The sequence below is a fragment of the Lissotriton helveticus genome, chromosome 3_1 (genome assembly GCF_964261635.1).
Source record: "Lissotriton helveticus chromosome 3_1, aLisHel1.1, whole genome shotgun sequence".
NCBI classification, from domain to species: Eukaryota; Metazoa; Chordata; class Amphibia; order Caudata; family Salamandridae; genus Lissotriton; species Lissotriton helveticus.
The window spans coordinates 858,256,266-858,268,568 of NC_136061.1; the positions used below are offsets into that span (position 1 = coordinate 858,256,266).

At 46.1% G+C, this 12,303-nt stretch overlaps 1 protein-coding gene across 2 annotated transcripts in view; it reads right to left on the bottom strand.

The window, feature by feature from the left end:
* The window catches only part of CSF3R (colony stimulating factor 3 receptor), a 202,822-nt gene that overhangs the window by 10,877 nt on the left and 179,642 nt on the right, over positions 1 to 12,303 (bottom strand). The window lies entirely within an intron of this gene.

Consider the following 12,303-nt stretch of genomic DNA (forward strand, 5'->3'; position numbering starts at 1 on the left):
AGCCAATAGCTTGCCAGACTTATCCCCCACAACGTATAGCCTATGAAGGGTCACCTGTTCCTGTGTTTTAGCCTCCTCTGTAGCCAGGGCCCTGTAGTGCTGTTGCGTGTCAGATGTCGGAGGACCTGTAGGTCTTTGCCTGCGAGGTGGCACTGTTCTAGCCCCAGAATTTGAGTTTCCAGAGTGGCTAGCTCCTCTTGTGCCTTCCGCTTTTCCAGAGGTATTCGGGCCCTATTGTGGAGCACCGTCTTTTAGGCCACCCAAAATATAATGCCTGACTATACCGAACCCAGATTTTTGGCAAAATAACTTTTGTGTCGGCTTGGAGTCCCTGTAACACCTCTTTGTTCTGCAGATCCCAGGCTGATAGCCTCCAATTCCCTTGTCCCACCCAGGGCCTCCCTCCTCCCTCGTAGATGTTTCCGAAAACACCTCTTGGGAGAAATACGTAGTCCAGTCGTGCTTGAACCCTGTGCGCCCCAGAATAGTACGAGTACTGTCTTATGTCTGGATGTAATTGTTGCCATACGCCCACCAAACCAAGGGTGCGCCTGTTAGTCGAGGCAGCTGTGTATTCGGGGGTGGGTCAGCGTGGTCCCCGGAACGGTCCTTAGGAATGGCCGTCACATTGTTAAAATCACCTCCTATAATATGCAACGTACCCGGTGTCTCCAGTAAGATATCAGTCACCCCATGGAGAGTCCTTGCCTGTAGCTTTGGAGGGGCATAAACCTACACAATAGTGACCTTCTGTCTAACCCATGTACCTGTCACTCCCACCTATGTTCCCTGGGGTCCGTCCATGTGTTACCTTGTAGGGGGGACTTTTTGATTAGAATAGCTACACCCAGAGAACCAGAGGTGTATCCTGAAAGCGCTAGGACTGTGTAGGCTCCCCTCGACAGAAACCCACATTTTGTGCCCCTAAGGTGGATCTCCTGTAGTAGGACCACGTCTGGGTGAACCCGCTTTACGTATGAGGACACCAACCCTCTCTTAATTCTATCCCCCAGGTCGTTCACATTCCAGGTGAGTTGTACAGCACAGGGGCCAGTCTACAGCTCATTCCCGGGGCACCCAGGGTCAATCACTGGACCCATGCGCATGGATGGTTATGTTATGCCCCGAGTGGGGGAAGTAGGTGATAGCATACGCTGTTGTGAGTGTGTGACTGCTGTGCAATGAAACATAACAAAATAAAACAAGCCAAACAGTAAGAACTGTTGAAAAAAAAAACAATCTCAACCCCTCCCGATGTTGCATCCCCTGCCAGTCACTCGAGGATGAGCCTTAGGGTGGTGGAGGTCTATTGCCCTCCAAAACCCAAATTATGCCACAAGTTCCAACTCTTGTAGCGTTCCCAAAGTTCTCTGAGAAGAAGCCTCCCCCAACAGTGGTGGACCAAAGAAAAGAGATCTCTGTGTCAAGAAAAAAGGAGACTAGACAGATAAAGAAAAAGGCCAGAAGAATGAGAAGGAAATAGAAAAGAAGGGCTACAAGGAGCCCAAGTCTGTAGCTACTCCAGGCCTCTCGCCTGCGGTACAGTGAAGGCGCTTCAATTATGACCGGCCAGCCCCCATGGTCCGCTTGCAGTTACTCCAGGCCTTGCTCCCACCGCACCTCCATTGGTTTGCAGTCCAGCACCACCAGGCAGGACAACGCCCCCTCTGGTTTTTTGCTCGCCCAGGGGTCACTGAGCCTGCCGCAGGCCCTCATCGTCTGATACCGGCCTCTGGTGATCCAGGTCTCCAGCAGTCTCCTGGGGTGGCACCTCACAGAAGAGGGGAGAGGGGGGCCAGGTCCCACGTCGCTGGCGCGCTACCTCAAAGTCAGGAGTGCTGCCTAAGTTATCAGCATGTCAGCCCTTTTGGCATACCGGTGTCTGTTGCGGGACGGTGCAGAGGTCGACGTACCTCCCGAGACCGTTCCCCAGCCCGCTTCAGAACTCAGGCATTCTGACGCCACCTCTGTGTCTCGAGCACCCGTGTGGATGCGGCGTCGCAGTGTATCAGCGCCCAGGGCTCCTCATCTCCTAGGCATTTACCTCTGTCAGAACAGTGCCCCCTCGCCTCACGGAGCACTCATGGTCGGCGGGCACGCCAAGGTCCCGCAGGTGTCTTCCACAGGTACCCCACGTCCCGGGTCTCCAGCAATCTACAGGCGCACTGCTGGAGGGGGAGGGAGAGGGGTTCTCGGCCCTCAACAGTGTTCCAGGTCTCAGGGACCCACTCAAAAGTGCCTTGCACGGTGCAACAGCGGTTAGTCCTGGAGGGGGACGGAGGTCGATACACCTCCCGATGCTAGTCCCCGTGCGGCCGAAACCTCACTGCCTCGCTCCGTGCTGAAGGTGCCCCGGTCCGATTCAGCTCTTCCTCGGCGCCAATTTGGGTGGGATCGCGCTCACCAGCTCGTTCCGTTATTCGGCTGACAGCAGTCGATAGGGACCTTCAATTCGGTTTCTGGCACTAACGGAGCACTCCTCAGCCCTCAGGGAGTAAAAGCAGATATTCTATGGGCCTGCGGTCGCCTGATTAATTGTTGGATGGCGCTTTCTGCCGGAGCTCGGCAAAAGTACGTCTTACTCGGCCACCCTCAAAATGTAAATCTTAAATATTTTATGGAAAGTTAACCCCTTCCCTGCTGATGATGAGCTGAGCTCGTCATGGCACACAGTGCTCGTGTGTTCATGACGAGCTCAGCTCGTCATGACACCCACCCCTTAAAATCCCTCTGGTGCGGGCACCAGAGAGATTCCCTTATCTCCCCCAAAGCCTCGAGGCCCTTCCCTGGTTTTCCTGAAATGACGATCAGCGCGCACGTCTCGCTGACGTCATTTCAGTGAAACCGAAACTGAAATGAGCCAAGATGCTCATTTCAGTTTCCATTTATACGTGCTCAGGGGGCCATCTCAGCCCCCTGAGCACGTAGAAAGACGGGAGAGGTATCGTTGGAAAGGGGAGAATCTCCCCAGTGGATCCCTGCTTGGGGATTGTTACAGGAGGGCAATCCCCAAGCAGGGATCCACCCACTTGACACCAGGGAGGGGGGAGCGGCCCCTTGGGCAAGTGCCTTTGCTCCCCCCAATGTAAATTGGCACAATTTAGTCTTTTTGACCCCCTCTGGGGGGCAGATGGGGGCAGTAGCACTTGTGTGGGAGGCCCAAGTGCCCGCGACATGCAAGGGCACAAAACGTTTTGAGGCAACATCAACATTGCCTATCAAAAAATGTTTTGGGCCCTTGCCTGTCGCAGGTACGTGGGCATCCCACACAAGTGAGGCAGCATTTTTATTGGGACACCCGGGGGAACACTGGGTGGTAGGAAATTTGTGTGAGCCCAGTGATGCCACACTTTCCCACACGAAAATGTGTGAAAAACCTGATTTATTCAGCTAAAATTGAGGTTTGCAAGGGATTCAGGGTAAGGGAATATTGGGGGATCCACGCAAGCCACACTTCCTTGGAAGCCCCCGGGTGTCTAGTTTTCAGAAATGTGTGGGCTTGGTAGGTTTCCCTAGATGGCCGCCGAGCACAGGGCCAAAAACCCAGGTGACCCCCTTGCAAAAGCAGGTGGTTCTGAGATAGGCAATTTTGATGTCGCCTCACTAAGTTTGGGGCCCTTACCTGTCACGGATACTTGCGCCTCCCACACAAGTGAGGCACCATTTTTATCAGGAGATCTGGAGGAACGCTGGGTGGCAGTAAATGTGTGTGAGCACGGTGATGCCACATTTTCCCACACAAAAATGTGTGGAAGGAAATTTGTGGATACACGCATATTCCAGAACGTTCCACCACAGAAATGTGGGGGAAATGTTTAACAATTTTGTAGGTTTTCAAGGGTTTCTGGGTAACAGAACCTGGTGGGAGGCAGTCAAGTCACACCATCCTGGATTTCCCTGGGTGTCTAGTTTTCAAAAATGTATAGGTTTACTAGGTTTCCCTAGGTGCCGGCAGAGTTAGGGTTCAAAAAGTACAGCTAGGCACTTGGCAAAAAAGGGTCATTTTTTACTGCGAAATTGAGGTGTGACCACGTTGCGTTTTGCGCCGTTTCCTGTCGCAGGCACTAGGCCGAACCAAACAAGTGAGATACCATTTTCCTCTGAAGACTTTGGGCAACGCGGGTGGGTGGAAATTTGTGGATCCACGCAGATTCCAGAACTTTCCACCACAGAAATGTGGGGAAAATGTGTTTTTTTGACAATCTATTAGGTGTGCAAGGAATTCTGGGTAACAGAACTTGGTGGGAGGCAGTCGTGTCACCCCATCCTGGATTCCCCTAGGTATCTATTTCTCAAAAATGTATAGGTTTGCTAGGTTTCGCTTTGTGCCGGCAGAGCAATGGGTTAAAAAACTACAGCTAGGCACTTTGCAAAAAAATTGTCATTTTTCACTGCGAAATTGAGGTGTGACCACGTTGCATTTTGCGCCGTTTCCTGTCGCAGGCACTAGGCCGAGCCACACAAGTGAGGTACCGTTTGTTTTGTAAGACTTTGGGGAACGCAGGGTGGGTAGAAATGTGTGGATCCACGGAGATTCCAACACTTTCCACCACAGAAATGTGGGGATAATGTGACTTTTTTGACAATTATTTAGGTTTGGAAGGGATTCTGGGTAACAGAACCTGGCGGCAGGCAGTCAAGTCACCCCATCCTGGATTCCCCTGGGTATCTAGTTTTCAAAAATTTATAGGTTTGCTAGGTTTCCCTAGGTGCGGGCAGAGGTAGGGTACAAAAACTACAGCTAGGTCCTTTGCCAAAAAAGGGTCATTTTTCACTGCGAGATTGAGGTGTGACCACGTTGCGTTTTGCGCCGTTTCCTGTCCCGGGCACTAGGCCGACCCAGACAAGTGAGGTACTGTTTTTCTTGTATGACTTTGGGAAACGCAGGGTGGGTAGAAATGTGTGGATCCACGGAGATCCTAACACTTTCCACCACAAAAATGTGGGGAAAATTTGACTTTTTTGACAATTTTTAAGGTTTGCAAGGGATTCTGGGTAACAGAACCTGGTGGCAGGCAGTCAAGTCACCCCATCCTGAATTCCCCTGGGTATCTAGTTTTCAGAAATGTATAGGTATGCTAGTTTCCCTAGGTGCCAGCAGAGCTAGGGTTCAAAAACTACAGCTAGGCACTTTGCAAAAAAAGGGTCATTTTTTCACTGTGAAATTGAGGTGTTTTAGGTTTGCAAGGGTTTCTGGGTAACAGAATCTGGTGGGAGGCAGTCAAGTCACCCCATCCTGGATTTCCCTGGGTGTCTAGTTTTAAAAAATGTATAGGTTTACTAGGTTTCCTTAGGTGCTGGCAGAGCTAGGGTTAAAAAACTACAGCTAGGCACTTGGCAAAAAAGGGTCATTTTTCACTGCGAAATTGAGGTGTGACCACGTTGCGTTTTGCTTCGTTTCCTGTCGCAGGCACTAGGCCGAACCAAACAAGTGAGGTACCATTTTCCTCGGAAGACTTTGGGGAACGCGGGGTGAGTGGAAATTTGTTGATACACGCAGGTAACAGAACCTGGTGGGAGGCAGTCAAGTCACCCCATCCTAGATTCCCCTGGGTGTCTTGTTTTAAAAAATGTATAGGTGTGCTAGGTTTCCCTAGGTGCCGGCAGAGCTAGGGTTCAAAAAGTACCGCTATGCACTTTGCAAAAAAAGAGTCATTTTTGACTGTTAAATTAAGGTGTGACCACGTTGCATTTTGCGCCGTTCCTTGTCGCACGCGGGCTGGAAGGAAATTTGTGGATCCCCACAGATTCCAGTACTTTCCACCACAGAAATGTAGGGAAAATGTATTTGTTTAAACATTTTTGTAGGTTTGCAAGGCATTCTGGGTAACAGAACCGTGTGGGAGGCAGTCAAGTCACCCCATCCTGGATTTCCCTGGGTGTCTACTTTTCATAAATGTATAGATTTGCTAGGTTTCCCTAGGTGCGGGCAGAGGTAGGGTACTAAAACTACAGCTAGGCCCTATGCCAAAAAATTGACATTTTTCACTGCGAGATTGAGGTGTGACCACATTGCATTTTGCGCCGTTTCCTATCGCGGGCACTAGGCCGACCCACACAAGTGAGGTACCGTTGTTTTTGTAAGACTTTGGGAAACGCAGGGTGGGTAGAAATGTGTGGATCCACGCAGATTCCAACACTTTCCATCACAGAAATGTGGGGAAAATGTGACTTTTTTTGACAATTGCTTAGGTTTGCAAGGGATTCTGGGTAACAGAACCTGGTGGCAAGCAGTCAGGTCACCCCATCCTGGATTCCCCTGGGTGTCTAGTTTTAAAAAATGTATAGGTTTGCTAGGTTTCCCTAGGTGCCGGCAGAGCTAGGGTTAAAAAAGGACAGCTACACACTTCGCAAAAAAGGGGTACATTTTCATTGTGAAAATGTGGTGTGTTCACGTTAGGTTTTGATCCCTTTCCGGTCGTGGACACTATGCCTACCCACACAAGTGAGGTACCATTTTTATCAGGAGACTTAGGGTAATTCAGATTTTTAAAGCAACTGTTATTACCTATTGAGTTGTGATGCATTTCTGCCTTCCAAATGAAAGACATTGTGTAAAAAAGAAGTCACTTTGAAAAATGACCAATAATTCTCATGCTAGTATGAGTATTCCCAATTTTGAAAATGTGCAAATATGTACTGTTTCTAAACTCTATAATTTGTACCCATTTCAGAAATACATTGGTGTCTTTCATACCGATTTTTCAATGTATACATTTTCACACAATAATTGCTATATACCCGGTACATGATAAAAAGCCATTGCAAATTGCTACTCAATTTTTGACTTTGGGTTAGTCTGGTTCTTGGTGAACCTACAAGTCCTATATATCCCCACAACAGGAAGGTCCAGCGGAGGTATCAGTATATTGCTTTCAAAGAGCTGTCATAATTACAAGAAGTTACAGGTGAAAATGTTGACACAAAAGGCTGTTTTTTTCAACTAATTTTCAATTTTTCCAATATTTAACTGTTAGTTTCTATAAAGAAACCTTGATGGATATACACAAATGACCCCTTTCTGAATTCAGAACTTTATCTAATTTTCAAAAATGTGTAGCTTTCCAGGATCCATACATGCTTTCATACTCGTTTTTACCATTAACTGGAAGGAGGTTGAAAGCACTAAAAATAGCAAAAATAGGCTATGTCCCAGAAAAATGCCAAAACTTTGTAAAAAATGTTAGTTTTCTGACAAAAGACTGTAATTTCCTATAAGCTGCGATAATGGTGATTTTAGCCCCACAAACCCTTTTTTGATAACATTTGCAGGGAAAACCCCAGATGCCTGCATTTGTAGCCCGTTTTTCCCATTTTTCTGAAAAAACCCAAAGTTTTGCTGTATTTTGGCTAATTTCTGGAACCCCTCCAAGGGAATCCACAAACCCTGGGTATCTTTAGAATTCCCATGATGTTGGAAGAAAAGGACGCAAATTTGGCGTGGATACCTTATGTGGTCAAAAAGTTACAGGGGCCTAAGCGCGCACTACCCCAAATAGCCAAAAAAAGGCTTAGCACAGGGGTGAAAAGGCCTAGCAGCAAAGGGGTTAAAGGAATATTTTATTTGTTTTGAAGGGTTTCTCGTTGGATATGTATTTTAGTTAGTGGCTCTCGTGTTCCTGTAATGCTTTGGAGACATTATGCTTTTAAGAAGAAGCAGGCGTACCGTTGTTTTTTTCGGTTCAGGCTGCGCATGCTGGGGAATAAGGGTTAAGCGGCTGGCGGCTCGCTGGATGTTCAGGATATCGCCTGTAGGCACGCAAGTGGGGCGAGCGTTTTAATTCATGTGTCTGGCTCGCGTGCCTTTGTTGTTTGAATCGCACAGAATTCTCAGCGGGAGGAGAGCATTCGAGGTAATTGACGATTGTTCAATTTCAGCCTCCATACGCGTAACGTAGCGTAAGGTGGACATTTTGTTGAATTGGGAAGTGAAAATACAGTTTTAATTGTTCACAGGTATGCCATATTTTGGGAATTAATTGACCGAGTGACAGGCTGTCAAGTTCAGTCAGAGGTCAATCGGAGAGTTGGTAGGAGTGTTTTTTATGAGGGACAAAAGAAGAGAAAGGTGTTCAGGATAATAAGAGAGTCTTTAGTTAGAAGGAAATAAAATAAAAGATAGTTTTATTTTGTGAGGAGGTGTAAGGTAAAGCTATTTACAATGGAGCAGAATGAGGAATCTGGATTTGATGAGAAATTTAAACAGAATATGGATAAAATGTTTGGGGGATTTTCTGTTTCCTTAGACAAGAAAATTGAGAGTACTGTGGAGAAGAGATTAATTGAGCAAGGTAACAGGAAAAAGCCTGTAGAAGAGGAAGTATACTGGTCCATTGAGGAGGTGAAAGTTGTGGCAAGTGGGTCAAAAAAGGGATATGTTAGAAGAACGGAAAAGAAAAATAATGATGAAACAAGAAAAAAAGATAAAGGCTCTGAACGTAATGTTCAGGAAGAAAGGACAGCTTTAAAGGCTAAAGGGGTCACAATAAAGGCGAAAAAGAAAAGCCACAGTGTGGTGGCATGTGATTCCTCCTCTACAAGTGTGGTTGTTACAATAATTTCAAAGTGGGGGGCATATACTCATGTAAAGCGCTCTGATACCTTCGGGTCTAGCCAGCGCTATATAAAACCTTTCAAATAAATAAATAAATAAATAAATACACATGATGAGAGATATATTAAGAGAAGGGGATTGGATGACACAGTTGGATCTGAAGGATGCATATCTGATGTTCCCAGTGTCGGTTGAGCACAGGGGTTATCTCCAATTCAGGTGGAACGGCAAGCAGTGGAGACTCAAGAGTCTCCCATGTGGTCTGACATCGGCTCCGTGGTGTTTTACGAAGGTGATGAGACCAGTTGTGGGTTGGTTGAGGTCCAGGGGTATTCAGTTGATAGTGCACCTGGACGATATCCTGATTATGGCAGAAAAGAGGTGTTTGGCTTTGGAGCAAACATAGTTTGCAGTGAAGGTTTTGGAGGACTTGGGTTTCGTGGTGAACAGGGAGACATCGTGTGTGGGGCCAACACAGGGGATTACATTTTTAGGTTTCCAGATTTAAACCTTGGAATGTGTGTTGAAATTGCCTATGGACAAGGTAAAGAATATTCATAGAGTGGTGAAGAGAGTAAAGGAGGCAGAATGGATAACTATGTGTCAGCTAGCAAGGTTGCTTGGTCTGCTATCAGCGTCAATTTAGGCGATTTTGCAGCGCCTCTTAATTACAGAGCATTACAAAGATTGAAGGTGTATCACTTGAGACAGGGAGCGAAGTATTCTCAGAGAGTGAGTTTGAATCAGGAGACTTGGGAGGAGTTGGAGTGGTGGTTGATGAGCCTGGAAGCTTGAAATGGTTGAGCAATTTTTGGGGAGAGACCAGAGATGGTGATAGAGTCAGATGCGAGTATGCATGGTTAGGGAGCGAGTTGTGGTGCGATAACAACTGGAGGTTTTTGGTCCCTGGAGGAGAACAAATTGCATATAAATTGTCTGGAGCTCCTAGCAGGGTCTTTTGTGATCAAGAGTTTTCTAAAGGGGCAAGCGAAATGTTGCGTTTTGTTGGAGATGGACAACGTTTCGGCAGTCTGTTATGTCAACAAATTGGGAGGTCTTTGTTCAAGGTGACTAGCGGAGTAAGCGAAGGAATTTTGGAGCTTTTGCATGGACATGGAGATAATGGTCCAGGTGCAGTATATTCCAGGGAAGAGCAATGTGGAGGCAGACTGGAATTCAAGGTATCTGATGGATGTGAGCAATTGGAAGTTGAACAGGGATGTGTTTCTGAGGTTACAGGAGAAGTGGGTCCACTGCAGGTGGATTTGTTTGCAGACAGGTTGAATACTCAGTTGAAGGAGTTTTACAGTTGGAGACCGGATCCGGAAGCCAAAGGGACAGATCCCTTCTTGTAGGAGTGGGGAATGGGGAGGCTGTATGCTTTTCCTCCTTTCTCTATGATTCAGAGCGTGTTATTGAAGGTGAGGAGGGAGAAGGCAGATATGGTGTTAATTGTGCCATTTTGACAAGCACAGGTTTGGTTCCCGGATGTAGTGAGCCTGTTTGTGGAAGATCCTATGTTGATTCTGAGTTTCCCAGAGGTATTGTTGGATGCTCTGGGGAATGTTCACAATCTAGCGATATTGGGGCAATTGAGACTTTTGGGGTGTCTGATTTCAGGAGTGTATGGCAGGTGTCTGGACAATCAATGGAGACTTCAGAGCTCATCAATGGTTACTGGGCTCCGGGAACAACCAAGGTCTATAGGACGGCATGGCGAAGGTGGTGTGATTGGTGTGTTAAGAGTGATTTGGATCCCTTTTCAGTGGTTGTAGTGTAGGTTGTGAATTATTTGTCGAATTTGTTTAAAAGGGGTTTTGCATACAGCTCGATGAATTTGAGCAGGTAAGCAATTTCTGCTGGTCATGTGTTAGTTGAAGGGGTGCCAGTTGGACAGCATGCTTTGGTTAAAAGAGTAGTTAAGAGTACCACTTGGAGGTGCCTCCTAAGGCTAAGTATGCCTTCCTTTGGGATGTCTCAGTTGTTTTGAAGGAATTGGATAGTTGGGGTTCCAATTCCGGTTTAAGTTAAAAAATGTTGTCTTGGAAGTTAGCAGTGCTTTTGTGTTTGGTTTCTTTTAGAAGAGTGTCAGACATTAGGGCTTTGGAGGTGTCTTCACAGAGTTATCAGCCAGGAGGTGTATGTTTTGAGTTGAGGAGAAGGACTAAGACTATGTCAAGGACATTTTTTTACCCGAATATGGAGGGACATAGTAATGTGTGTGTGGTTCATTGTTTAAAGGAGTATGAAAGGAGAACAGTAGGTTTGAGAAAATGTGGTTATTTGCATCTTCTGATTTCTTTTAGGAAGCCGTTTAGAGCGGTTTCGGCTCCTACTTTAGCGAGGTGGGTTAAGGAGGTGATGAAGAAGTCAGGTGTTGATGTAAGTGTTTTTGGTGCTCATTCGTTTAGAGGGACAATGGCTAGTACAGCTTTTATGAGGGGATCAAGCTTAAGTGGTATTTTGAAGGCGGCATATTGGTCTACTGATACAACGTTTAAGAAGTTCTACTTTAAACTTGTGGAAAATGTTTTGCAGACTGTTTTAGATGGGCTTTGAACATGCATAATATTGGCCTCTGGACCTTGCCATAAAATGCATATTTTCCACAGTTTTAATGGGAAGAAAATCATGATTTTATTAAAGGCACGGAGGCTAATATTATCCCTCCCATGTTTTACCCTACCCTTTTGACCTATTGTTTTTTCTTATATAGGTCAGAATTTAGACGGGGAATGAAGATATGGGATTGAGGAGCAATGGAGAATGGATTTATGGATTGGTGTTTTGCAGTTCATGAAAATGGGACTTTGTTTTGTTTGCCGCCTTTAAAGAAGGAAGATGGCTGCCAGTGTTCAGTTTATATGCATGTTCTATGTTCTAGACTTTTATTAATGTTCTAATTCTAAGTTATTCATGTTTCTGCTGTGTGAGGAGCAATAAAGCATTATTGCAAACTATTAGCCTATTAAATCATGCTTTTCTTCTCATTAAAACCTGTGGAAAATCTGCATTTGACTTACAGCAACATCTTTGTAATGTCACCCTTGCCCCCGTCATCTTGATCCTTGAATCACTACATCTATCCAAGCATTAAAAGAGTCAATGTGTGCACCGCTTCATAAATGAAATAAAAACCTTACTACACAACAACTTGAATCTTATAAACAAGCCCTAACATCCACAAATATGCTTGTAAAACCCACCAATCTTCGAGATCTCACCTCCTCATTACAGTCTAACCCTCAACACCTTGCTCACTATATCAGCGTTCTTTTCTCATGACCTTGCACATCTGTTAATCCTTCCTCTCAGCTGAACATTTTGCATCTCTCTTCTCAGATCTTGGGCATTTTAACTAACTTACACATACTCTTCTTCAGCCCTCTTCTCACATTTCTCCATGGCATAAGTTTTAGGCCAAGCAAAGCGATATTTTACCACTCATTGTTACAGGAGGTACACTTGAGTCTTAAAGAGTCAATATGACTCCTCTACAGGGGTCGTCCGGGGAAACTACCCATTGTCTTGCTGCCAAGCTGCCCTTTGGCTTGTGCAGTAATTACTCGGACTTCAGTGCACAGATTTCATTGCTGTCCTTAAAGCTACTCAAGACAACAATATAGTGGTCCTTCATTTGGAATTCAGCAGCCACCCATTCATCTCATTCATCTAGGATAAAGTAGGTGTTTGGATTGGACACTTATCTATCTGGCCCCCACAGACACACACTTTCTTAGGGTGTCCAC